Source organism: Anomaloglossus baeobatrachus, chromosome 6 (genome assembly GCF_048569485.1).
Source record: "Anomaloglossus baeobatrachus isolate aAnoBae1 chromosome 6, aAnoBae1.hap1, whole genome shotgun sequence".
Classification (NCBI taxonomy): domain Eukaryota; kingdom Metazoa; phylum Chordata; class Amphibia; order Anura; family Aromobatidae; genus Anomaloglossus; species Anomaloglossus baeobatrachus.
Window position 1 is genome coordinate 386,657,731 of NC_134358.1, and position 27,467 is coordinate 386,685,197.

Genomic DNA, 27,467 nt, shown 5'->3' on the forward strand with positions numbered 1-27,467 from the left:
ACACACACACACATATGTAAATGACACGATATGTGCACAATACCTATTTTCTCATAATTCATTTTGTTGGATTGTTAGAATATCTTAATGGCTAATTGGTAAATCACAACGTGATCTCTTATGAATGCTTTTCCAGGGGGATTCGCCAATATATTATGTAAATAGCAATTTGTCTTAATCATCATAAAATACTTATCTTCGAAATAGTGTGAATTTGCTAAATAGCTGTTTATACTGTTGAACTTTCTAGATTATTAATGCATATACAAAACTCTCCTGAGTTTTCAAAAGCGAAGCAATTCTTGTAGAAAAACCTTAGGGTCCTCGGGGTTTATGTACATTTAATTAAGAAGTACTAATCTCACATGAGTTTCATTAGAATGGTAGACACTGCCGACCTAATCTACAGTAACAATTTACATTGCTTAGTATGAAAATGCCTTAGGTTATATTATACAATATTGTCTGGAAAGTGATACCTCTCTCTAACTTAAAATGAAAAACAATTACAGTATTTTTCGCTTTGTAAGACTTTTGTAGGGGGTGCGTCTTATAAGCCGAATATACGGGGGGGGGTATATATATATATATATATATATATATATATATATACACACTGCAGGGTCCAGGGGAGGTGGGGGCGCTGCTGGGGGCAGGTGAAGGCTGCGGCGGCAGCATTTGATCTCCTGCTCCCGCTCATGTAATATGCACAGCCGCTGTCCATCTCTGGTGGTGCTGAAATCGCACCGCAGTGATGGGCTGGGGGAGCGGTGCATATTATATGTCTCTGCGCCCGCCTGTGATCGCACATGCCCCCGTGCTGCTACTCATTCTAAAATAAAAAAGCTTTACTTACCCCCTCCAGCGTTTCTCATCGGTGTCCCTGCTTCCACTGTGATCAGGCACGCAGAGATCTCAGTCTGCTGTGCCGATCACATGACCGGCACTAGAACCAGGAAGTGGAGGAAGAGAAGCACGGAGGGAGACAGGAGGGAGCTCAGCGCTGGAGGAGGTAAGGAAAGAGTGTATTATTTTACTATGGGCAGCAGCCTGGGGGCGATATCTAACACAGGGGGACTTGTGCGATCTATAGGGGCCATGGGCAGCACCATGGGGGTGATATCTAACACAGGGGGACTTGTGCGATCTATATAGGGGCCATGGGCAGCACCATGGGGGTGATATCTAACACAGGGGGATTTGTGCGATCTATATAGGGGCCATGGGCAGCACTATGGTGGCGATATCTAACACAGGGGGACTTGTGCGATCTATATAGGGGCCATGGGCAGCACTATGGGGGCGATATCTAACACAGGGGTACTTGTGCGATCTATATAGGGACCAAGGGAAGCACTATGGGGGCGATATCTAACACAGGGGGACTTGTGCGATCTATATAGGGGCCATGGGCAGCACCATGGGGGTGATATCTAACACAGGGGGACTTGTGCGATCTATATAGGGGCCATGGGCAGCACTATGGGGGCGATATCTAACACAGGGGGACTTGTGCGATCTATATAGGGGCCATGGTCAGCACTATGTGGGCGATATCTAACACAGGGGGACTTGTGCGATCTATAGGGGCCATGGGCAGCACAGGGGAACGTGTGCCATCACAAGGGGGCTATATACAATATAAGGGGTCCATATCCAGATTAAGGGGGGCTAATTTTAGGATGGGGGGCTATGAGGGACATATACCCTATATAATTTGTTAGACGGACACTGGCATTATAAGATGGACCCCATTTAACATTTAAAAAAAAAAATCTCTTTTCCTTCACCAAATTTGGGGGTGCGTCTTATACTCAGGTGCGTCTTATAAAGCGAAAAATACGGTAGTTTTCAAGTATATATTGAGTACCTATACATTTTAGAAACACACTTTAGAATTAAATATAAGCAGATCTTATAGTAATGGGCTCAATTTCCAAAAATGTTATTAAAGCACTGCAATATATTTCTGTTGTATAAGCAATAAGAAATAAATCTATAAAACCTATGTATGCAACTAGCATGATTGGTCAGAATTATTGGCATCAGACGGTAGTGCACCCAAATTAACAAAATCTTCAATCAGAGGGCTTGTTTAGGCAAACATACAAAGCACTTGCCAAGCTTCTGCCTCCCTATTTCTTTTCCTTGCCCAACCTTACCTTCTTCTACTTTACTTATAGTATAAAGCTGGGTTCACACACAGCGACAACGACGTCGCTGTTACGTCACCATTTTCTGTGACGTAGAAGCGATGTCCCGTCGCAGTCACTGTGTGTGACATCCAGCAACGACCCGGCCCCTGCTGTGAGGTCACCGCTCGTTGCTGAATGTCCTGCTTAATTTTTTGCTCGTTGCTCTCCCGCTGTGAAGCACACATCACTATGTGTGACAGCGAGAGAGCGACGAACTGAAGCGAACAGGGAGCAGGGAGCCGGCGTCTGGAGCCTGCGGTAAGCTGTAACCATGGTAAACATCGGGTAACCAAGAAGCCCTTTCCTTGATTACCCGATATTTACTTTAATTACAGCGTCCGCTGCTCTCACGCTGCCTGTGCTGCCAGCTCCCTGCTCCCTGCACACAGCCAGAGTACACATCGGGAAATAAGCAAAGGTTTGCTTCTTAACCCGATGTGTACTGTGGCTATGAGTGCAGGGAGCCAGCGCTAAGCGGTGTGCGCTTGTAACCAAGGTAAATATCGGGTAACCAGAGAAGCACTTTGGTTGGTTACCCAATATTTACCTTAGTTACCAAGTGCAGCATCGCTTCCACAGCGACACGTGTCGTTATGATCGCTGCTGCGTCTGCTGTGTTTGACAGATAAGCAGCGATCATAACAGCGACTTACAAGGTCGCTGTTGCGTCACAGAAAATGGTGACGTATCAGCGACGTCGTTGTCGCTATGTGTGAACCCAGCTTAAGACAGCTAATTCACTGACAGTGAAGGAAGGAAGGGAGGTGGGACAGAGTGGGGAATCGAGTCGAGGAGGCAGAGACGCCTTGGAAATACTCTGATCATTCCCAGAGCACTTTAGTCTGATTTGCATATGAATTAACACCCTGATTTTTTTTCAGATTGCATAAGTAAAGGTATGAATGATGTTATATTTCAAAGAACAAAATGACCAAGTAAACAGTTTGTGCGATAGATCATTCTGACAGATTTCCTTTAAAAAATCTGCTGACATTTTATTGCCAGAAACTACAGGTCACCTTCAGAAGTCTTTTGGTGGCCATGCCTCATAAATATTCTAAATGGCATGAAGGGAAGCCATACATTATTAGACAGGTAAACAGTTGGTTTTAATGTTATGGCTGATTGGTATATGGATGTTGCGTTCCTGCCCCTGAAGACACCAATCACATTGTGTAGCGTTATCTTTTGTAAATCTTATGTTATGTGAATTGTAATGTAATGTATTGTAATGTTTTGCTTTGTAATGTATAGTGTAACCTGTGATATGTAGTGTTAGTAATATTATGTAAGGTATAATGTAAAGTAATATTAATGTATAATGTTGTGCACTATCCTGTTAGTGGGTTGCGTTCTACCCAGCAACAGACAGTAGGGACAATTAGAGATAAGTGTTGGAACTAGCCCACAATGGAATGGGTTAGTTGTTAGGGAAAGAAACAGTTCCTTCTAGAAAGTTAGGAGAGACCTAGTATGTAACAAAGATGGACATTTAGTCTGCAGGCTGTTGAGGCCTTATGCAGTGAGTGAGGAGGATAAAGGAGATTAGAATGGAGATAGCTTGATCCTCAAGTGTTGGCTGGGACATCAAGCTGGAACAACAGTGAGGCTAGAGACCAACCTTTGAATAGAGCAACCCCAGACCAAAGCAGAAGTACAGGACTCAAGTGGTCAGGATCTTACCCATCAAGGTCAGGGGTTAATTCCAACTGGCATTTGACTCTAGATGGCTTACCCTGGCAGAATCTCCCCCCACTGTCTGATGAGCCTAATTGCTGCTCCGCCATAGTGGCAAAACCCACGTGCCCCCTTCTATAAGAGGGGAAGAGACGTGAAGACACAGAAAGGGAAGTGACTATCACTAACAGGACCAATAGAAATGGAGGCAACACAGTGGGAACTGAGACTGTGCTTGAAACTGCTGTGTACAAATGAAAAGACTTGAAAGATACAGTATGTGCCCCCTATCATATGTGTGAAATTGTTGCTGAGGAACTTTAAGTAAAGAATTGTTGTTTGGAATAGAGTAGTCAGAAAGGTAAAGAATTAGTAAAAATATAACTTTTAATGTTGATACTGATTAAAAAATTGTGCGGTGCAAAAACTACTTATAGAAATTTAAAATAACACAATAGTTCCAGATTCCGGTTAGTAATTAGCGGACTATTTGTCATAAGGGTACTGTTACGGGGGGCTGTCTGATAATAACCTTAAGGAGTATCAGACAGTCAGGGTCCACCGTGCAAAGACTTTGCTGCAGACTATGGCAGAGTGCAATACCTCTGTTAACTCACAGAAGAATATAATAAGTAAATAAGGCAATTCCTCCTTTACTTGGAGGGTGTGTGGAATGATCTCTGTTAATAATCACAGAGACAAAGGCAATGTGTGCGAAATGGCACCTACCTAGGTCCGCTCTTCTAGTGGTGCAAAAGAGACGAACAGCAGCGTAAGCCGCACAAAGCTCCTACCTGCGTTCGCTCCACTAGTGTGCGAGGACACGAACCACTAGATATGGCACCTGCCTAGGTCCGCTCACCTAGCATAGACAGAGGAATGCCTAGAGGAACGCGCACAGAGCGTCTACTCTTATGCATGAACCAAGAGGACTGAGCGCCATGCGGCGTGTGTCAGGGTCTTATATAGACTCTGTGCCTCATCCAAGATGGAGGACACCAGAGCCAATCCGCTGCCAGAACGACAGGAGTGACCTCATGCTGGCCTATCACCGAGCAAGGCGTCACAAGCACATGACCAGCGACCAATCGGCATAGAAGGTGTCAGAGACATGTGACCTCGTGTCAGCGATGATGTCACCCGCACATGTGTAATGGCTCCAAGATAGGACTTAGTCTCCGGCGCTCGCACATGTGCAGTAGCAAGAAATCTGGACTTAGTCTCCAGCGCTCGCACATGTGCAGTAGCAAGAAATCTGGACTTACTCTCCAGCGCTCGCACATGTGCAGTAGCAAGAAATCTGGACATAGTCTCCAGTGCTCGCAGCAACCGTAACAGGTACCATGTCGGAGAGTGGTCCCCTCTATTGCTGGTGTCAGGAGATTACAGCGCAGGTCTACATGCACACTTGCACTGGTTAATACTGCTGGCTGTACAGATTCCCATGGGTCCGGTGCTGCAAGGGTTAAATAGTTCTTTTGATCTCTAAACTCAGGATAAAAAGCGTGTCTCAGCTGTTCTAAGTTCATCATTTACCTTTGCTATAAATATTCCTCTCTCAGCTCAAGGAGTTGCTAGTGATAGCTCTGCTTAGCTTGCCTCTAGACCCGGAGTCTCAAACTCGGCTGGGTATATGGGCCGCACATGAAAAAAATAATAATTTAGGGGAGGGGCGTCATTCTTTGCAGAACAAAGTGACATTTTTAGTGATACCATTTTTTATACACCTTTGGATCACTTTTTTTGCACATTCTTAGCTGATTTTTTGGAAATTGGATTAATTGTATGGGTTATGATTTGGTTTTATAGCTTGGGTCTTTATGGATGTGGCGATAACAAATGTGCACTGTAGTAAAGTGTCCATCCTTGTCCCCATTCTGTAGTAATGTGCCCATCCTTGTCATCATTTTGTAATAATGTGCCCGTCCTGGTCCGCATCTTTTAGTAATGTGCCCATACTGGTCCTCATCTTGTAGTAATGTCTCTCTATACCCTGGAGTTGCTGGCCTCCCCTGTTGTTAGTGTTTTGTCAGTGCGGAATTTTAGTAATGACGGGGGCATTATAACTGATCAGCTGAAAATGCTGACAGGCCAACTGTTCTCAAAATGAACAAGGCCTAGATTGGCCCCAACTTCTCAACCCAGAGACTGACAGTAGGGGAACATAATGCCAAAGCCAATGTTTCTTTTTTTCTGTTGTATTCCTATGCACCCTTCCCAGTTCCAAAAAGGATACACGGTTTGTATTTTTTTTCTGTCCTTCTTTTCCTATACCATATCTACAGAGGGTTTTTTTGCTGCCGTAGCTGCATACATTTTGGAGGGCCAGCAACCTGCCCTCAGTGATAAACTTTTGCGAGCCATCAGGCAGCCTTTATTTATAATTTTTGGAGGGCCAGCAGACATACCCCCAAAAAAGTAAAACAATACAGTTTGCAGGCAGGAGCACAACAAACATGGTCATCCATGAGACTTACAGTAGTTTCTTGTATCAAGTCACGGGGGGTACTGCACAACATTCTTGAAGCCAGAACAGTGCAAACAGGTTATTAGTTGGAAGACAGATAGTGCTTCCAGTCTTTTTCCCCAGCACCACTCTGTCTTCCACATCCTCCAGTCTCACTAGCAAAGAGTCTGCACCACATAATCCTCAAGTCCTCCTTACTCCCACCAGGGCGAGTCCCAGAATACAAGTGATTCCACACTCAGACACTCTGAGAAGCGAGTCTTTACATTTCCATTCAATGATTCTGGCCTCTCACCCTGCACATTTCAAGAGGTACATGAGGAGATTGTATGTAATGATGACCAAATATTTGAGCAGCCACAGTCAGAAAAAGATGACAGTGTGCAATATCAATTAGTGTCTCAAGCGTTTGGTGATGATGAAACACAGTTGCCAACAAGTGATATTGTTAAATCAACAAGTCAGGAGGCGGACCAGAGTGCGGATGTGTAAGGCGAGGTGGTGGAGAATTAAGTCACTCACCCAACCTGGCAAGATGCCATGCAGAGCAAGGATAGCAGTGCAGAGGTGGCGAGATCAGTAGCACCGCAACTCGCAAAAGGAGTGTTATTTTCTTACAACTCACAAAGGGATAAAGGTAACACACATAAAACAACAACTGACTGCGCCGGTTCCCTGACAGAATAGAGATCCTAAACCTGCAGTTCCTAGTGGTTCCTGCTGGAGTTGGAATAATCCTGACTGCAGACTAAATGATGGGAACTCGGAAATATGCTACCTGTTCAGCCATTGAGCACTTCATGTTACGCTTAAGGAACTGGGCAGAGAAGTGTAAAATACCTAGAGAAGGAAGGTGTGCTAAAGTAGAAAGTGATCCGAGCTTAAGTAAGACAAATAACAAATGCAAAATAATAGAGAAGGTGAACATTTCTAAAGAATATTACGCCTATTTACTGACAACAAACAGTACAGTGAATAACAAAAACAGCAGAGAGAAATATCCTAGCTGGTCTTTCACTGGCTGGCAGAAACTAACAGCAATACGATTGGACTTTAACAGGGGTATATCAACTGCAGTAAATACCAGCAGGAGGGTCGTACTTAATGCCGCACCCAAAAGATGATTGGGCAGGCAAACAAGTAAAATTAACACACCTGTTACCATAATATAACAAAAGCATGGATAACAGAAACAAAGCATTTAAAGAAAAGGTTATTCTACTGTGGTGCGGCAAACATAGAAGCCGATCAAAAAACACAGACTCAAGGATTTGAATCAAGACACAAGACAGGGAGAAGTTGGACAACTGTTCCTCAGAACACCCACACATGGCAAGTTGCCAGGAAAAGGGTTATCTGTAGGTGTTCCTTTTTTTTCCAATATATTCCCACGCACTATTTGCCACCCAAAAAGGGTATACAGATCATAGGGGGGTGTTACATCTCGTGGCTCTCCTGAGGCAAGGACTGAGGCAGTCTCCCATTCCTTGCCTGCCACGAGCACTCCTGCTCGGCAGCGCCGAAGGTCTGCCAGACTGCGCAGTGTGCAGGAGAGACCTTCTCAGAGAGGCAGCAGAAGGGTGACACCTAGTGGTTCTCCTGTTACAAGGAGTGAAGCGGTCTCCCATTCCTGGCCTGCCGCAGACTCTCCTGCTCAGCGGCCCCGAAGGTCTGCGAGGCTGCGCAATGTGCAGAGGTTTACTGCTCAGGGAAGCAGTGAGATTCCCGTTATCTCTCCACATTGTGAGACCGAGGATCCCGCCTCTATTTCCCAGAGGCAGGAGGGTGAGCATGTGCAATGTGTGGTGGGTCCTGATTCGCTCACTGACGTCACATGGCTTGATGACAAGGCTGGTGACGTGGTGAATCCTGACTGGCCAGGCTGGGACGTCGTGGACCCTGATTGGGTCAAGTCCGTCATCTCCGCCTCGCGCCCGCCCTCGGGTGGAGCTGCACCTCCTTAAAAAGCTCCCCCTGCCATCATGGCGGCGCGCGACCGTCCTTCTATGTTTGGATGTCTGGCAGTGTGCTGCCACGCCACTGCTCAGGCATTACTGTCTCTTGTGGGCTTGGCCCTTGCTGCTCCGGCAGTACCTCGTTTGCAGGCCGTGTTCCTGCCTTGCTGCTCCGGCAGTACCCCCGTCAACAGGCCGTGTTCCTGTCCCAGGTGAGCTCCTCAAGTCTCCATTGGACTCACCTGGTTATTGAAAGCACACGTGCGTGGGCACCTCTGTGCTACCCTCGTGCCATATTCTCGTGACTTCCACTGGCACACGTGCGTGGGCACCTCTGTGCTTCCCCGTGCAACAGGTACACCGAGCCGTGAGATCTGTGCCATACAACCCTCACGGGTTAGGGCAGATCGGTGTACATAGATCGTCTGTGACATTCCAGACGATCGCTAGCAGCAACCCGCTCACTCTTCACCCACCATAGCGGCGGTCCCTTACACCGCACAGTGGACCTTGACCGGCGGAAGCAGTCCATTTCCCATCTTGGCACGCTTCCCCGGGTCCCCCTCGTAACATTACGGTCGCGCCAAAGGTCTGGCTATGGCTGAAGAGCAGCAGCAGTTGCTGCGTTATGTGCAGCAGTTGGAGTCACGATTGGCAGCAGTGGAGCAGTCTTCCTCCGATAAGACTACTCTGACGACAGTCGCCACCCAGGCGGCTACCCAGGCTGTGCTATTGGGCGGAAGGTCTCCTCGCCTTGCGCTTCCAGAGCGCTTTAGCGGCAACAGCTCTGAGTGCCGTGGTTTTATAAACCAGGTTACCACCTACTTAGAGCTGTCCGTGACTCTTTACGCTACCGAGAAGGCGAAGGTAGCCTTCGTCCAGTCCCTGCTCACAGGGAGAGCGCTGAAGTGGTCCACGCCGTTGTGGGAGCGCGGAGATCGTGTGGTGAATAACTTAGCAGCTTATCTTGGGGCCATGAGAATGGGGTTCCTCGGGCCTCAAGTCACCCACGATTCCGCGCTGCGCCTCCTACGACTTCGGCAAGGGTCTGCTTCAGTCGGGGACTTTGCTGTACACTTTAGGACACTGGCCGCAGAGCTGGACTGGCCGGATAAGGTCCTTGTCCCTGTGTTTTGGGAGGGCCTGGCAGGGTTTGTCAAAGACGCACTGGCCACACGTGAGGTGCCTGCCACTTTAGAGTCCTTGATTCAGGTTGCCTCTCGCATAGACATCCGCCAGGCGGAGAGAAGGCTCGAGGTCTCTTCAGCACCCACGTCTTCTCGGCCTAAAAAGCGTCTGACTCCCGTCTTCCATCAGACAGGTCCCCCAGCCAGTCCTGTAGGCGACTCCGTGGAGTCAATGGAGGTGTCCAAGGTGGTCTCCTCTGCCCCAGGTTCTCGGTCTTGTGTCATCTGCTTTTCCTGTGGGCAGAGGGGACACATAGCTACCCTATGTCCCAAACCGTCGGGAAAAGACAGCGTCTAGTTTCTATCAGAGGGGGGACTCTAGACGCTACTTCTCCCTCTAGGTTGACTATCAGCGCCCAGTTGCAGTTCGGCACTACTCTCTTCTCTGCCCTGGCTTGCTTGGACTCAGGCGCTGAAGGCAATTTCATCTCGACCTCCCTGGCAACCCGATAGTCAGTTCCCCTGGTTCTGTTGCCCAAGCCACTCAGGGTCCGGGTAGTCGACGGGTCCATACTACTCGATCCTATCACCCAGATCACCATCCCTCTCAGGATGGATGTACCACCGGGACACCATGAGCAGGTGTCGTTCCTGGTGCTTCCAGGGGGGACGGATGAGATCCTACTGGGCCTTCCCTGGTTGAGACAGCATGCTCCTATACTCAACTGGGCAACAGGGGAGATCTCATCCTGGGCAGGATCCTGTAGAGAGCACCTCGTGACTACCGAACCACCCGCTACCATTAGGTCGGTTGGGTCCTCAGGGAATACTGAGGGGCCGGGTTTACCGACACCTTATGAGGCCTACAGGGATGTCTTTTCCAAAAGGGCCGCAGATACTCTTCCTCCCCACCGGCCATATGATTGCCGAATAGACCTGAAGCCAGGCTCCGAGCCCCGTAGGGGCAGAGTGTATCCACTCTCTGCTCCAGAGACGGAGGCTATGTCCAAATATATTCAGGACAGCCTGGCGAAGGGGTTCATTCGCAAGTCTATTTCACCGGCTGGTGCAGGGTTCTTTTTTGTGCAGAAGAAGGAAGGGGATCTGCGCCCCTGTATCGATTACAGGGGATTAAATGCAATCACAATCAAGAACAAATACCCTTTGCCCCTCATTACTGAGCTATTTGATTGATTCCGCGGGGCAAAGGTCTTCACAAAGCTGGATCTACGCGGGGCGTATAATCTAGTGCGAGTCCGAAAGGGCGATGAGTGGAAGACCGCCTTTAACACCAGGGACGGTCACTACGAGTATCTTGTAATGCCCTTCGGACTCTGCAATGCCCCCGCCGTATTTCAAGACTTTGTGAATGACATTTTCCGGGATTTGTATCTTTCCGTGGTTGCATACCTGGATGACATTCTTATCTTCTCCCCCGATCTTACCACCCATCGGAGGGATGTCATCCGAGTACTTAAGAGGCTCCGCACCCATTCGTTATATGCTAAGCTGGAAAAGTGCGTTTTTGAACAGGAATCCTTGCCGTTCCTGGGGTACATAGTGTCCAGTCAGGGGTTAGCAATGGATCCGGGGAAGTTGGAGACAGTGATGAACTGGCCTGAGCCCCGCTCGCTGAAGGCGATCCAGCGATTCTTGGGGTTTATCAATTATTATCGCCAGTTCATTCCCAACTTCTCGACGGTGGCAGCACCCATCATTGCCCTTACCCGCAAGGGCGCTAATCCCAAAGCATGGACACGGGAAACGGTAGAGGCATTTCACACTCTCAAAACTCACTTCTCCAGAGCTCCCATCCTTCATCGTCCAGACATCTCCAAACCCTTCCTACTGGAGGTAGACGCCTCTTCGGTCGGTGCAGGTGCAGTCCTGTACCAGAAAAACGAACGAGGAAGGAAACATCCGTGTTTCTTTTTCTCCAAGACCTTTTCTCCGGCCGAGAGGAACTACTCCATAGGGGATAGGGAGTTACTGGCGATGAAACTAGCATTCCAGGAATGGCGGCATCTCCTGGAGGGTGCGAAGCATCCATTTGAGGTTTTTTCTGACCACAAAAACCTCACATACCTCCAGACAGCACAACGCCTGAACCCAAGGCAGGCCCGTTGGTCTTTATTCTTCTCCCGGTTCCGCTTTATTATCCGCCACCTGGCCGGTGAGAAGAACGTACGGGCCGATGCCTTGTCACGTTGTATGGTTGTGTTGGAGGAGGACGAGGAGGAGCCTCGTCTTATACTACCCCCGGACAGCTTGAGGATGGTCACTCCCACTTCTTTGGACCAGGTGCCACCTGGCAAAACCCTCGTTCCCCCTGAACTACGGAACGAGGTGCTATCGTGGGCCCATGCCTCCAAGGTCGGGGGTCACTTCGGGGTCAAAAGGACCAGAGACCTGGTGACCAGGCATTATTGGTGGCCGAGACTACCCCAGGACATACAGGAATATGTGGGAGCCTGTATGTCGTGTGCTCGGAATAAGCCGTCCCGGCAGAGACCGGCAGGTCTTTTTCACCCACTGCCAGTGCCGGATCGTCCCTGGGAAGTGGTGGGGATGGACTTCCTGGGAGATCTGCCCAAGTCAGCAGGGCACAGGGTCGTATGGGTCATCACGGACCACTTCTCTAAAATGGTCCACTTGGTGCCTCTCCCACGACTCCCGACGTCACGTGCTCTCGCCACCTTGTTCATTCGGCATGTATTTAGGTTGCATGGCATGCCTGACAAGGTGGTGAGCGACCGGGGTCCCCAGTTCGCGTCTCGCTTCTGGAGAGAGCTCTGTAAACTCCTGCAGATAGAGCTGAACATCTCCTCCGCATACCATCCTGAGACCAATGGACTAGTGGAGAGGACTAATCAGACCTTGGTAACTTACCTCCGCCATTTTATATCCGCGCACCACGACAACTGGGCTAACCTCCTTCCTTGGGCCGAATTTGCCATTAACAACTCGGTCCATGAATCCTCTGGCCAGACTCCGTTCCTACTCAATAACGGACAACATCCCAGAATCCCGGTTCCGATGCCCATTACGTCACCCGATACTAGAGTGGAGGATTGGGCGACCAAGGCCCGGGAGATCTGGGATGACACCCAAGAGGCTCTTAAAAGGGCTAAAGACCGGATGGTGACAACGGCTGATGTTCGCCGCCGCCCTGCACCATCCTTCGCCCCTGGTGACCTAGTATGGCTGTCCTCTAAGAATGTTAACCTACGGGTACAGGCAGCCAAATTCGCCCCTAGGTATCTGGGTCCGTTTAAAGTACTACAGCAGGTAAACCCAGTGGCATATCGACTCCAGCTCCCTCCACGCTGGGCTATAGCCAACACCTTTCACGTGTCCCTCCTGAAACCCGTACGACTTAATAAATTCTCGGGGTCCCTGCCGGCTCAAACCGACTCCCCGTCCGACGACCCTGAGGTGGCAAAACTTGTGGAGACAAAAGTCATACAGGGCAAGAGGTACTACCTGGTGGAGTGGGCCGGCCGTGGTCCGGAGCATAGATCCTGGGAGTTGGAGGATCATATCCGCGCCCTGGGTTTGATAGCGGCCTTCGAGCACGGACAGGGGGGGGGGCCTAGACGGGGGGGTAATGTTACATCTCGTGGCTCTCCTGAGGCAGTCTCCCATTCCTTGCCTGCCACGAGCACTCCTGCTCGGCAGCGCCGAAGGTCTGCCAGACTGCGCAGTGTGCAGGAGAGACCTTCTCAGAGAGGCAGCAGAAGGGTGACACCTAGTGGTTCTCCTGTTACAAGGAGTGAAGCGGTCTCCCATTCCTGGCCTGCCGCAGACTCTCCTGCTCAGCGGCCCCGAAGGTCTGCGAGGCTGCGCAATGTGCAGAGGTTTACTGCTCAGGGAAGCAGTGAGATTCCCGTTATCTCTCCACATTGTGAGACCGAGGATCCCGCCTCTATTTCCCAGAGGCAGGAGGGTGAGCATGTGCAATGTGTGGTGGGTCCTGATTCGCTCACTGACGTCACATGGCTTGATGACAAGGCTGGTGACGTGGTGAATCCTGACTGGCCAGGCTGGGACGTCGTGGACCCTGATTGGGTCAAGTCCGTCATCTCCGCCTCGCGCCCGCCCTCGGGTGGAGCTGCACCTCCTTAAAAAGCTCCCCCTGCCATCATGGCGGCGCGCGACCGTCCTTCTATGTTTGGATGTCTGGCAGCGTGCTGCCACGCCACTGCTCAGGCATTACTGTCTCTTGTGGGCTTGGCCCTTGCTGCTCCGGCAGTACCTCGTTTGCAGGCCGTGTTCCTGCCTTGCTGCTCCGGCAGTACCCAAGTCAACAGGCCGTGTTCCTGTCCCAGGTGAGCTCCTCAAGTCTCCATTGGACTCACCTGGTTATTGAAAGCACACGTGCGTGGGCACCTCTGTGCTACCCTCGTGCCATATTCTCGTGACTTCCACTGGACACGTGCGTGGGCACCTCTGTGCTTCCCCGTGCAACAGGTACACCGAGCCGTGAGATCTGTGCCATACAACCCTCACGGGTTAGGGCAGATCGGTGTACATAGATCGTCTGTGACATTCCAGACGATCGCTAGCAGCAACCCGCTCACTCTTCACCCACCATAGCGGCGGTCCCTTACACCGCACAGTGGACCTTGACCGGCGGAAGCAGTCCATTTCCCATCTTGGCACGCTTCCCCGGGTCCCCCTTGTAACAGGGGGGGTTTTTGTCCTTCTCCTCCTTTACCATATAAACAGTGTCATCATGCGGCTTTAGCTACAACTTTTTAGAGGGTCATCAGGTGGCAATCACTGCTAAATTTTGGAGCTCCATCAGGTGGTGCTCAGTCAACTGACAAAACTTTGAGAAATCAACTAAGATGTTAAGCGCTATGATGCCATAATCCGTATAACCAACCCACTTCTATTAACTCAAATGCTCGTTGCGCACAATTAAAAAGGAAGCTTTTAATGTGGACATTATGGAGATGGAGAAAGTACACAGTGCTACAAGCTTGCATATTGTGTCTGTTTGCCCTGGAAATGTTTCCATATAGGCTTATGGACTTAAGCTTTATGGAACTTGATGGTGGCGACCATCCTGCGGTATTCGGTCCCTAGCTGCCAATTCTTGGTGTGCCTTTCCAATCTTACACCTGCCCGTGTTTCATAACATCGCCCATGTGCTGACCAATGCGGTTAGGTTGCAGCAGCAGAATATACAGTTGTGCTCAAAAGTTTACATACCCCTGCAAATTTTTTGCTTTCTTGGCCCTTTTTCAGAGAATATGAATGATAACACAAAATCTTTATTTCCATTAGTTAGTGATTTATTTCCATGGTTAGTGATTGAGTGAAGACAATTATTGTCAAACTACTGTGTTTTCTGTTTTTAAATCATAATGACAACCAAAAACATCCAAATGATCTTGATCAAAAGTTCACATACCCCAGTTCTTAATACCATGTATTGCCCCCTCCAACATTAATGACAGTTTGAAGTCTTTTGTGCTAGTTGTTGATGGTAAAGCTGCCCATTCTTCTTGGCAAATGCCTCCAGTTCCTGTAAATTCCTGGGGTTTCTTGTATGAACTGCGCGCTTGAGTTTTTTCCTGAGTGGCTCAATGATATTGAGCTCAGGAGACTGTGATGGCCACTCCAGAACCTTCACTTTGTTCTGCTGTAGCCAATGACAGGACGGCTTGGCCTTGTGTTTTGGATCGTTGTCATGTTGGAACGTCCAAGTACATCCCATGTGCAGCTTCTGGGCTGATGGGTGCAAATTTGCCTCTAGTATTTGCTGATAACGTGCTACATTCATCTTTCCTTCAACTTTGCCCAAGTTTCCTGTGCCTTTGTAGCTTACATATTCCCACATCATCAGTGATCCACCTCTGTGATTTACAGTAGAAGTGGTGGTCCTTTCATTATAGGTTTTGTTGACACCTCTCCAAATGTAGCATTTCTGGTTGTGTCCAAAAAGTTCGATTTTGGTCTCATCACTCCACATTACCTTGCTCCAGAAGTTTGGAGGCATATCTCTGTGCTGTTTGGCATATTGTAGGTGGGATACTTTGTGGCATTTGTGCAGTAATGGCTTTCTTCTGGTGACTCGACCATGCAGCCCATTTTTCTTCAAGTGCCTCCTTATTGTGCATCTTGAAACAGCCACACTGCTAGTTTACAGTGAGTCCTGTGTTGTGAATATTGTCTGGTGGAGCTCTGCTCTTGGACACCCTCCTGTGGTCATTGATGTTAGTGATTTGGATTCTGTTCCTCTGTTCTACTCACCTGGTTGGCAGCTCAAACCTTGATTTTGAATATAGGTGTGTGCTGGCTGTTTGTCTTTGCCAGTTGTCTGAAATTCTTGAAGACTATAGGAATCCGTCTGTTGTTCCCATGCTTCCCTGCTATCAAGCTAAGCTAAGTTCTTGGTTTTGCTTCATACTTTTTGTGTGTTATTTGCTTATTGCTTGTGTGAATTTCCTCTGAAGGTTTTTGTATTGAATCCTGTTTATTTGTGCCTTCAGATATGGAAGATTTATCTTCCTAGTTAGTCTATGCTATTAATCTTAGCAAGGGTTATCCGGCAGGGTAATTGCTAGTGTTTTCCTACGAGAGTCTTGTACAGATTGTGAACGTGCGAGTGTTAGATTACTCTTCTTTTTTTGCACATTCCGTGTAGGAAGTTTTGATAGGGTTTTTATGCCGACCGCAAGAGTTCCCTATCCTGTCTTCTGTATTTAGTATATTGTGGCCTCTCTTTGCTCCATCTTGCTCTAAAGGCCGCTTTACATGCTGCGACATTGCTAGTGTCGCGGGCGGGGAGGACGCCACTGCGCCGCGCTTGCTAACGCTCGGGTCCGGCGCTGCTGCGATGGCTGCTCGGTGGCTCGAGCGATGACCTGGATCCGGGGACTCGAGCGGCACTCCTCGCCCGTGAGTGAAAGGGGTGTTTGGTTTGGGGAATTCAGTCCGTGACGCTACCCACGGGTCGTGGTAAAGATAGGCACCACCGCTGCTGATGACGGGGATCCCGGGAGCGATGGTAAGGAGCAGCTGACATGTTGTTTTCCCCCTCCGTGGGTAGGTGTCGGTGGTCCCGGGGCCCGTGTATGGGTACCGGAGGAGCCCGTTTGCCCGCAGACGCTGGCCCTTGGGTCTCTAGCCTTAGGCGGTAGCTGTATACCTTCACGGAGTGGGCTGTTGCCTTCAATCGGGACTTTTGCTGTTGTGAAACCCCTGGGGTTCCAGTCACATTTGGATCTGACTATTGACAGCGGCTCCAAGCCTGGTCGGGGTCCGATGGCCCTGCCTAGGTGTTCTGGCTTCACTTCGCTTCTCAGTCGGTACCGGCGGGCCGTCGCCCGTCCCTGGTCCTACAGTTCCGCGTTGCTCCACCACTCCTGCAGACGGCCACCACCGTCTGCCAACCTTGCTGTCAGTGCCTGGGCCACAAACCCAGACACCCAAGTGTTCACTCCTCACTTTTCAGACTCCAACACTGAACTGTCACTTTTCCCGCCTCCAGGCCTGTGAACTCATCGGTGGGTGGGGCCAAGCGCTTGGCTCCGCCCCACCTGGTGTGGACATCAGACACTGGAGGGAGGCAACAAGGGTTTTTGTTTGGCTGATGTCCCTGTCTAATGGGGGTAGGGGTGTTTGTATGTTATCTGTGACGACTTGGCTAGGCCAGGGCGCCACACTAGCGATGTCGCTAGCGATCGCACCCACCCCCGTCGTTTGTGCGTCATGGGCAAATCGCTGCCTGTGGCGAACAATATCGCTAGGATGCATCAAACGGACTTACCTTCCTAGCGACGTCGCTGTGGGCGGCGAACAACCTCTTTTTTAAGGGTGCGGTTAGTGCGGTGTCACAGCGATGTCAATCAGCTGGCCACCGATAGAAACGGAGGGGCAGAGAGCAGCCGCATTCACGTCACTCCCACCTCGTTGCCAGAGGACGCAGGAACGCTGTTGTTTGGCGTTCCTGGGGTGTTACACATAGCGATGTGTGCTGCTTCTGGAACGACCAACAACCTGCGTTCACAGTGAGCAACGATATTTGGGAAATGAACAACGTGTCAACGATCAACGATTTTTCACTATTTTGCGATCGTTAGTGGTCGCTCGTAGGTGTCACACGCAACGACGTCGCTAACGATGCCGGATGTGCGTCACGAATTCCGTGACCCCCAATGATATCTCATTAGCGATGTCGTTGTGTGTAAAGCGGCCTTTACTGTGTATGTCTTTTCATCTTTGCTCACAGTCCGTACATGTGGGAGGCTGCCTATTGTCTCTTTGGGGAAATCTGCTCTGAGGCAAGATAGTTTCTTTTCACTTTCTGCCTTGTAGGTTGTGTAGCCCTCCGGCTTGGTTTGAGACATCTAGGCTGTTAGGCATGCTGCCCAGCTACGTCTAATGTGGTGTTAAGTTCAGGGCTTGCGGTTGGTACGTTATTACCTACGACTCTGGTGAATTGTGTTCATGGTAGTCATTGAACATTGGATCATAAGAATCCTGTATTTCAGCTGATGTTATGTGTGGGTTTTTCTTTGCATCCTGAACAATTTTCCTGGTAGTTGTGGTTGAAATGTTTGTTGGTCTACCTGATCATGGTTTGGTTTTCACAGAGCCCCTGATTTTCCATTTGTTAATCATAGTTTGAACTCTGCTGATTGGCATTATCACTTCCTTGGATATCTTTTTGTATCCCTGTCCTGTTTTATACAGTTCAACTATCTTTTGTTGTAGATCCGTTGACAGTTCTTTTGCTTTCCCCATGGCTCACAATCCAGAAACATCAGTGGCTGGATGAAAGATGCAAGAGTCTGGATCCCAGAAACTCACTCAGCTTTTATGCACACACACTGAAACAGGTCACATGTAAGAATGTTACCTTTATTAGCTATTCAAACTCATTTGTGTCAACTTCTGTGCATGTTATCATGCCAAAATCACCAGGGTATGTGAACTTTTGACCAGGGTCGTTTGGATGTTTTTTGTTGTCATTATGATTTAAAAAGAGAAAACACAGTAGTTTGACAATAAATGGCTTCACCCAACCAATAACCATGAGTGGAAAAAGTTTTTGTGTTTTTCATATTTTCTGGAAAAAAAGCCAAGAAAGCAAAAAATCTGCCAGGGTATGTAAACTTTTGAGCATGACTGTATACAGAAGGACTATAAAGCAATATACCTTGACTATATGCCTCTAATCGAAAACTATCCCTCCTCCAGCAGCTATTCCTACACTGAATGCAGCTAATAGCGGTATTACTGTAGTAGGGAACTGAATAGTTGTATTCCTGAAAAGGACTTTTGGTTTTAGGTTGCAGCAGCAAGGTCTGTAAGGCTAGAGTCCCTGCCTACAGGATTCTAATACACTATTCCTTCTCCAGCAGCTTGCCCTCCACTAAATGCAGCTAAGAGCACTATTATTAGAGAATAGAATAGATATTTTAGGTAGCAGCAGTAAGAATTGTAAGGCTAGAAGCCCTGCCTACTTTCCTCTAATACAATAACCTTTGTCCATCAGCTTGCCCTATTTTAAATGTAGTTAAAAGCAGTATTATCAGAGAATTAGCACTGAAAAGGATTAGTTTTAATATTACATCAGCAGGCACTGTAACACATTGTAGCTTCATTAGTAGAACCTCTCCCTACACTATTTCCAGGTACAGTGTGCCAGGCATGGCATCACCAGGTCTTATATAAACCCAATGACGCGACGTAGCAGGCAATCACAGTAATACCAGTAACCAACATGACTACAGCATTACCATGATTGGCAGGTAACCCCTGTATGTCCAGTGGATGAAAAAAGCTGCAAAACCTGCAGGCATGATGCCCAAATATCAGGATACTCGATTGAGTACCGAGCAGTACCTAGCACACTTGCCAATCACTAGTAAAGATCACAGCCTTTTTTTTTTTTTTTTTTCAAGAAAAAAAATGTGTTAGTTTTAAAGTCATGAGTTTTGAGCCAAAGTGAATGCTGCTGTGGCTTGTCAAAGCAACTGAACACACCATCTGTTTATTTTGCAGTCAGATAAGCAGACTCGATATTCTCATTAAAGTTATTTTATTTTTCATTTGCAAGTATGACAATGCCAAAAATGTTACAGTTAAGCTTAGTTGAAAAATCTGATGGGTATTTTGATGGTTTTAAACAATATATATATATATATATATATATATATATATATATATATATATTTTTATTATTTTTTTTTATTCTTTGCAAATTAATTAGGACTGTGTCTCCTTAAAAGCTTAATCCCATTTTAAACATTTGGAGCAGGTCCATAAATAACATATAGGTGATACCGTTGAAGTCCTCACCTACCAATAGCATGGAAGACCACTCACTCCACTTGTCTGATTCACATTAGCTGCTTTTTTCTTATTATATAGAGCATCTCTTTCACTGAGTTACATCCACTGTCTGATCTCTAGAACTTGTAAGTTCTCATAAAAAGATTTTGTGTCAACCAAACGCTATGTTTCAGAATATGTAACAATAGCATAGCAGACTGCAGCACTTTTCTTGTTGTCAAAGACACCACAACGGATCCCAACAGAATTCCAAAAAAAGAGTTCAATACTTCTGTCTACACTACTATGAATAAGCATACAAGTTTGTGATCTAAGTCAGACTTTAGGAGAAAACCTATAAAGTCTATTTAAATCTTTCAGATTACATTTCATAAGAACATAATGGACATATCCTGGATATAGTCAAGCCATTATTACAGTGTAAATTGATTTGCATCTGGGGAGAACACCTGGCATAAAATAGCATAGTGACATACATAACACCATGCATACCATGTAAACAATAAAAACACGCCAAACAACTCAGTGACAGACATGTTGAAAAGTACCAGTCAAGTGTCAGATAGACAGCAATTGCAAAATATCTCTCAGAATACAAACAAGCCAATAATTAAAGAATGGAAAGCTGCCTATAGCAGCAAGGAATAATGATGGCAGCCACCAACAGACATGGGACACATAAAATGTAAAAAAACCTATGTGTTCAGAATGGCTTCTGAACAAGGTGTTATAAATTACTCATGAGTAGAAAATATACACGGGAATTTATGACATTTTATATGGATTTATGCTAAAATTGATTCAGCTAATACATTGAGTCCATCTGTAGCCAACCCCTATCAAGCTGTTTAATACAAATACAGCCTAATGTCAAAGTGACCTTACTGCATGGTAACCTGGTAGCAACAGCCCATTTAATAATAATAAAAACAGATTTTTCATGTTTTTCAAAATAAAAAAAGGAAAAAAAAGATCCTTCTTAGTCATTGGTGATTAGGTAGTACATTCTGTGCAGAACCCTGACTGAAAATGGCGGTGTCACTGTCAGAGTTAACATCATCCTACTGTGACTGAGGTGAGTGAAGCACCATACATTATGCTCCCTGTTTCTTCTCCAATGATGCGATTGTAGTCTGTCTTCAAGAGTCCTACTGCCAGAATGTCTGGTGCTAGCGGTGGTATTGCTACTGCTAGCATCTCCTGTACATGTACAATTAAATAGCTTGATTTTTTTTTTAAATCGATAGAGCGCTCTATTGCTGTGGTGGGTTGGAAGTAAAATTTGATTAATAAAACAGATATGAAAAAAAGTTTCTTTGGCATTTTTAAAATCAAATTATTCTCTCATTCAAAAAAGAATTGCATAAGAAATGCAGAAACTCAATATCCTTGTGACAATCAAGCACATGTTCTTTGACTGACACTAATTTTCATTTTTTTTCTCTAAAAATTATTTTGGTGGCTTGATGCTTTCTAGTGAATTAAAAAGGAAGATAAAAAATGTGTAATTGTAATTCAAATGCAACAAGAGAAAAGCCAGCTACACCACGTACTGCTCAATCAGACTGACTCTCCCCCTGAATAGTACAATTGACAATTACATTTATCTTTTTCAGTACTGTAGGTGTACAACACTTTACAGTCCGGAGTATTTGTTGAATAATTTATGGCTTTCTTTCTCTAATTCTGTTACTGACCATCTATGAACCCCCCTCAGTATACTAAGTCCCCTTAAATGCCAGCTGCCTTCCAAGCCTCTACTGTTATACCGGCTATAATTAACTGTGCTATGCTATGTGATGTTATAGCTGCAATGTATCATTGGAAACCTGAGCGATTGCTTCTGAGGTCATGTGAGCATTCTGAGGCTGATGTAATCTTCTGCAATGTGTTAAGTGGTAGCAAGCCTTATTTCGGCAATTCATGCAAACTGCATAGCAAATTACTTGAATTCGCTGGGACCTATATATTTCAGAACAATGAGTGACTGGGCTGCGGGCGGAGTTTAACCGCTCATCACAGCCCAGTATCGCTCCTGCTTGCAGTGCTCTGCAGTGAAAGATAGAGCACACGAGATGCTGGGCTGTCACGCTGGGCTGTGAGCGATGAAACTCTGCTCACAGCCCAGTCACTCAGGCAGACTGAGGCCCACCTCGGTGATGTCGGGTCAACTGGAAGTTGATGTGATATCACCGGATCTCAGAGGTTCACTTAGCCTGGGAATCATGTGATGGGGATGAGCGTACCACAATAGGGCCACTCAGAGACACAATTGACTAGCCAAGGTATTTGAGAAAAGCCTTTTTTATGAACTTTACGTTGATGTGTGGCCACTAGTGATGAGCGAGTACTAAAAAGCTCGGGTGCTCGAAGCTCGGGCCGAGCCTCCCAAGATACTCGTGTACTCGGCCCGAGCACCGAGCCCAATGTTATCCTATGGGAGACCCGAGTATTTTTATGAAATGACCCCCCGGCAGCATGTAGAAACCCTAAAAATGTCACAAAAGTCTCAGAAGAGTGCTCAAATGACATGGCATCAGCATGGGGAAGACCCCTTGAAGCATTTATCACTCAAAAGTCACAGCTGTGAACAATTTTGTCCGAGTTTTACGCCATTTTTACGGACTCACCAGAAAACCTTCCAAAATGACACCAAAATGAATTTTCATGGCGGAAATGTTAAGGGCACATACCCAATAGTGAGATAGAGCTGGTGTATGTTACTTTTTGAGATTAATACATGAAAGATTTTACGTGAAAACCTTGCGTGGCACTCCGATGTCCAAAACGCACGTTTTGTGCTTTTTACTAGCGATGTCGGTCATTTTTTTTTTCATTCTATCTCCCGTCGGTCGGTCTCTCTCTGTCTTGTCTGTCCCCCTCTCACAGTCTGTCGGTCAGTTCCCCCCCCCTCTCTCTTACTTACCGTTCCCCGATCACTGCCGCGGCGCTGCACAGCTGTTCAAACTCCGGTGGCTTTTCCTCTTTTGAAAAAGCCGGCCGCTCATTAATCAATCTCGTATTCTCTGCTTTCCTGCTTTTCGGCGCCTATGATTGGTTGCAGTGAGACACGCTCCCACACTGAGTGACAGCTGTCTCACTGCACCCAATCACAGCAGCCGGTGTTTGTATACTGTGCAGTGAAATAAATAATTAAATAATTAAAAAAAACGGCGTGCGGTCCCCCCAATTTTAATACCAGCCAGATAAAGCCATACGGCTGAAGGCTGGTATTCTCAGGATGGGGAGCTCCACGTTATGGGGAGCCCCCCACCCTAACAATATCAGTCAGCAGCCGCCCAGAATTGCCGCATACATTATATGCGACAGTTCTGGGACTGTACCCGGCTCTTCCCGATTTACCCTAGTGCGTTGGCAAATCGGGGTAATAAGGAGTTAATGGCAGCCCATAGCTGCCACTAAATCCTAGATTAATCATGTCAGGTGTCTCCCCGAGATTCCTTCCATGATTAATCTGTAAATTACAGTTAAAAAACACACACACCCGAAAAATCCTTTATTAGAAATAAAAAACACTAACAAAGTCCCTCATTACCAATTTATTAACCCCGACAAACCCTCCATGTCCGGCGTACTCCACAGTCCTCCAGCGTCGCGTCCAGCTCTGCTGCATGGAAGTGACAGGAGCTGCAGAATACACCGCCGCTCCGGTCACCTCCACGCAGCTAATGAGATGAGTATAGCGATCAGCTGAGCTGTCACTGAGGTTACCTGGATCCAGCGGTGGATGCAGCGGTGGCCGCGGGTAACCTCAGTGACAGCTCAGCTGATCGCGCTACTCACCGCCGCTCCAGTCAGCTCCATGCACCAACTGAGGTGAGTATAGCGATCAGCTGCTGTCACTGAGGTTAATCGCGGCCACCGCTGGATCCAGCGGTGGCCGGGAGTTACCTGACTGACAGCAGCTGATCGCGCTATTCCCTTCATTAGCTGCGTGGAGGTGACCGGAGCGGCGGTGTCTTCTGCAGCTCCTGTCACTTCCATGCAGCAGAGCTGGACGCGACGCCGGAGTCCGTGGAGTACGCCGGACATGGAGGGTTTGTCGGGGTTAATAAATTGGTAATGAGGGACTTTGTTAGTGTTTTTTATTTCTAATAAAGGATTTTTCGGGTGTGTGTGTTTTTTAACTGTAATTTACAGATTAATCATGGAAGGAATCTCGGGGAGACGCCTGACATGATTAATCTAGGATTTAGTGGCAGCTATGGGCTGCCATTAACTCCTTATTACCCCGATTTGCCAACGCACTAGGGTAAATCGGGAAGAGCCGGGTACAGCCCCAGAACTGTCGCATATAATGTATGCGGCAATTCTGGGCGGCTGCTGACTGATATTGTTAGGGTGGGGGGCTCCCCATAACGTGGAGCTCCCCATCCTGAGAATACCAGCCTTCAGCTGTATGGCTTTATCTGGCTGGTATTAAAATTGGGGGGACCGCACGCCGTTTTTTTTAATTATTTATTTATTTATTTTACTGCACAGTATAGACCCGCCCACCGGCTGCTGTGATTGGGTGCAGTGTGACACCTGTCACTCAGCGTGGGGGCGTGTCTCACTGCAACCAATCATAGGCGCCTGTGGGCGTGGAAAGCAGGGAATATGAGATGGCTGTGTACAGAGCACAGCGCGCCCGCCGGTATAAAGGCTCGGTCACGCTGTGCGGGCCGGCCAATCACTGCAATTCCACAACTAACAGGGCTGTGGCATTGCAGTGGTCTGCCAGCCAATCCCTGCATGAGGGCTGGCTCTCAAAAGAGCGCCAACATGCAGGGATGAAGACCACGAGTAAAGCACGAGTATTGCAAAATTACTCGGTACCCGCCGAGTAGCCCGAGTACAGTGATACTCGTGCGAGTACCGAGTAGTAACAAGCATACTCGCTCATCACTAGTGGCCACTATGCTGTGTAGTGGACTATCCCATTAACTAAGAAGCCAGGTGATAAAAGTAGTTATTTTCAGACTATAAATGTGTTAATTTACAAAATGAAAGGGTTAAAATTAAATGCAGTATAGTGGCTCATACTACACGAAAAGGATGTACAAAGAATCAAATAGTCCCCAATGCACTGGACGTATTAAAAACTGTGCGCGTTTATTAAATTAGATCTACTTTTCACAAACATGCATCTCCAAGTTCACCGGAGCAAAATACTCTATTATACATTCTGTATTGTCTCCTCAGTGGGGCACAGTATAGTAACCCTTTCTCCAGCAGCATAATTAACAGCACAGTAAATAACGATGAGCTGAAGGTTTAATGTTGGAAAAACACTGTTGCCGTCTATACGGTAAATTACTACTTTATTTTGTCTGGGGCACCAGTGCCGTGGAAAAGAAGAATTTTTATATCTTATTTTAAAATAGCTGCCTATCTATGTGCAATAAGATCTAGGGAACAGAAACCTGGCAATAATCAGGAGTGATAACAGTGATAAACCGTCCTATTTTATTAATGCTGGATAAAAGAATATCTCATACCCTGACATTTGTGAATTGTGAATCGACAAAATAATTCCCAAAGTCGAAGGAATAGGGAGAAGTCTTGATACTGCACAAGTCAGTAGCTCCTTCTAAATGACAGAAGAATGAAGTCACTGGGTTTATAGAAGCCTGCCACAATGTAATAAACTGCAGTCCACAATGTTAAAATAGTGAAAATGCAATTTACTGATATGTACAACTTGCTGTGATATTTGTGTGGCATAGAAAGGAGATAATTAATAAAACAAATGTACCTTTGATGGTAGGAGACAGTATTTGATATAAAACTACTTAATTTATTCATTCTAAATAATAAATATCAGTACAAAAAAGGGCAGAAAATTTTATAAAAATGTAGGACTAAAAAATATAACTAGGACTTTTGGCAAGTCAGCATAAGATCTAATATGTATGGTAGCCTTCTGACTTTTCTGTGACTCAATGTGGTTAAAGATGATCAGTTGGTCCGTTTTTATCATCAGAGTTTGGTCAGCGCTTCATCAGTTTTTCTCAGATGATAATTAAAGGTGAAGTTCACTACACCACTGGCAATGGTGGTGGTCAGACATGTACATCATGTCCCAGAAACTACAGGCAAGAATAGCCTCAAACAGCTGACCAAACACGAGAATGATACTTTCTATACAGAATGATTCTGTACACTGATTTTTGTTTTAATAAGATTAAAATGCTATTTTTAATTAAACGTTTTGCCCCTTTGAATGTGTTAATACTCACAATCAAATGTTATCACGTATAATACACTTTTGGATTATTAAAACTAGCTTGCAAAAAAGCCATAAAGACTAAACACCAACTTCCCAGGAAGACTGACATTAGCGGAGTGACTTCATTATAAGGGGTCATTGCGAATCAAGAACCAATTCGGTAGCCTTAACTTTTTTTATTCTAAAATCAAGCGTTTATGCAGTTTGTCAGACCAGTTGATTATTTTATTGTACATTATATTTCCTAATCTGTACAAACTAATCACTAAAATTGACCATTTAAAGGTAAACTGCTGTTGCTATTTTGCTGTAAGAACAGATGGGGGAAAAAAGGGAAGTATGCAACATACATAGTGATGTTTGCCATGTACTCTAACCTAACCTTCAAAATTCCTTATCCTTCCTTATGTAACTGGTTTTCTATCTTCTTTTTTTTTTTTTTCATTTGCTTTTAGAAAACGCTTCATCATCAGTAATGCTCATTTCTGGGTCTGGGCTAGTCCTTGTGTGCTGTGCACTATGTGCCGTGCCAAATAAAAGTGTGTTCTCTATTGCTGACTCAGATTAGCAGTAATGAACGGCACCAGAGTGCGTTGTCAGAATATCTGGAATGCAGAGACTAGTTCTGTTCCCACAAGTAACCTCACTGGTCTCTGCATGCCGGGTATTCTGAAAATGGACTTTAGTGCTGGCTGTTACCGCTGATCTGAGCTGACAACAAAGAGTGTGTTATCGTTGTAAACATTGCACAGTACACAGCGCGCAGGGACTAGTCCAGCCACTGGAATGAGCATCACTGATGACGCTTTGTTGCAGAGAGGGGGCAGAGACCACAGCAGTAATCACAACCTCTGCCCCTAATGATGCTTCATTTTAGGTAACGGGAGAGGCTGCAGCAGTGACCACAGCCTCTGGCTCTTGATAATGCTTCATTTATGGGAGGGGAGTGAGGCTGTGATAGTGACTGTAACCTTTGCCCCCTGATGACACTTTATTTGAGTATCCCAGCATGCACTGGGATTCTCAAGTGAAGTATCATCAAAAAGAAGTGAAAAAAATATAGAAAAGCAGTTAGTGTATTAGAAAATGGGGATTTTTATTTCAAGTGGAAAAAGTTTAGAATATTGCACAAAATAGATAGGGATTTAGTATTAAAATACTTTGGATACTCCTTTAATCAAGCTTTGTCTTTCACTTTTGCTTGATCATCTGTAACTTGCCCACTGTCAACTTACAATCTTATTTCCAGAGGTATTGCTATTGATATGTACATACACAATAAGGACATACAAATATTATTGCAAGAAGACATAGACCTTAAAGTTTCTTATTTATTCTATCATATATTAATGAAAAGATCAACACAAATTCCCCAAATGTTCTGGCCAGATTCTTCTTGGCTGCCATTGGTCCCCTTGCCTATACCCCCCTTACTAACACATATTAAACAATTTAGATGTATCTCTTTAGAAAAATAATATATAATTAGATATGAAACTCATT

The 27,467-nt window shown here is 46.4% G+C and overlaps 1 protein-coding gene across 3 annotated transcripts in view; it reads right to left on the bottom strand.

Annotated features, from left to right (window-relative positions):
* The window catches only part of PDE1C (phosphodiesterase 1C), a 1,233,587-nt gene that overhangs the window by 263,124 nt on the left and 942,996 nt on the right, over window positions 1-27,467 (bottom strand). The gene's annotated exons all lie outside the window — the stretch shown is intronic.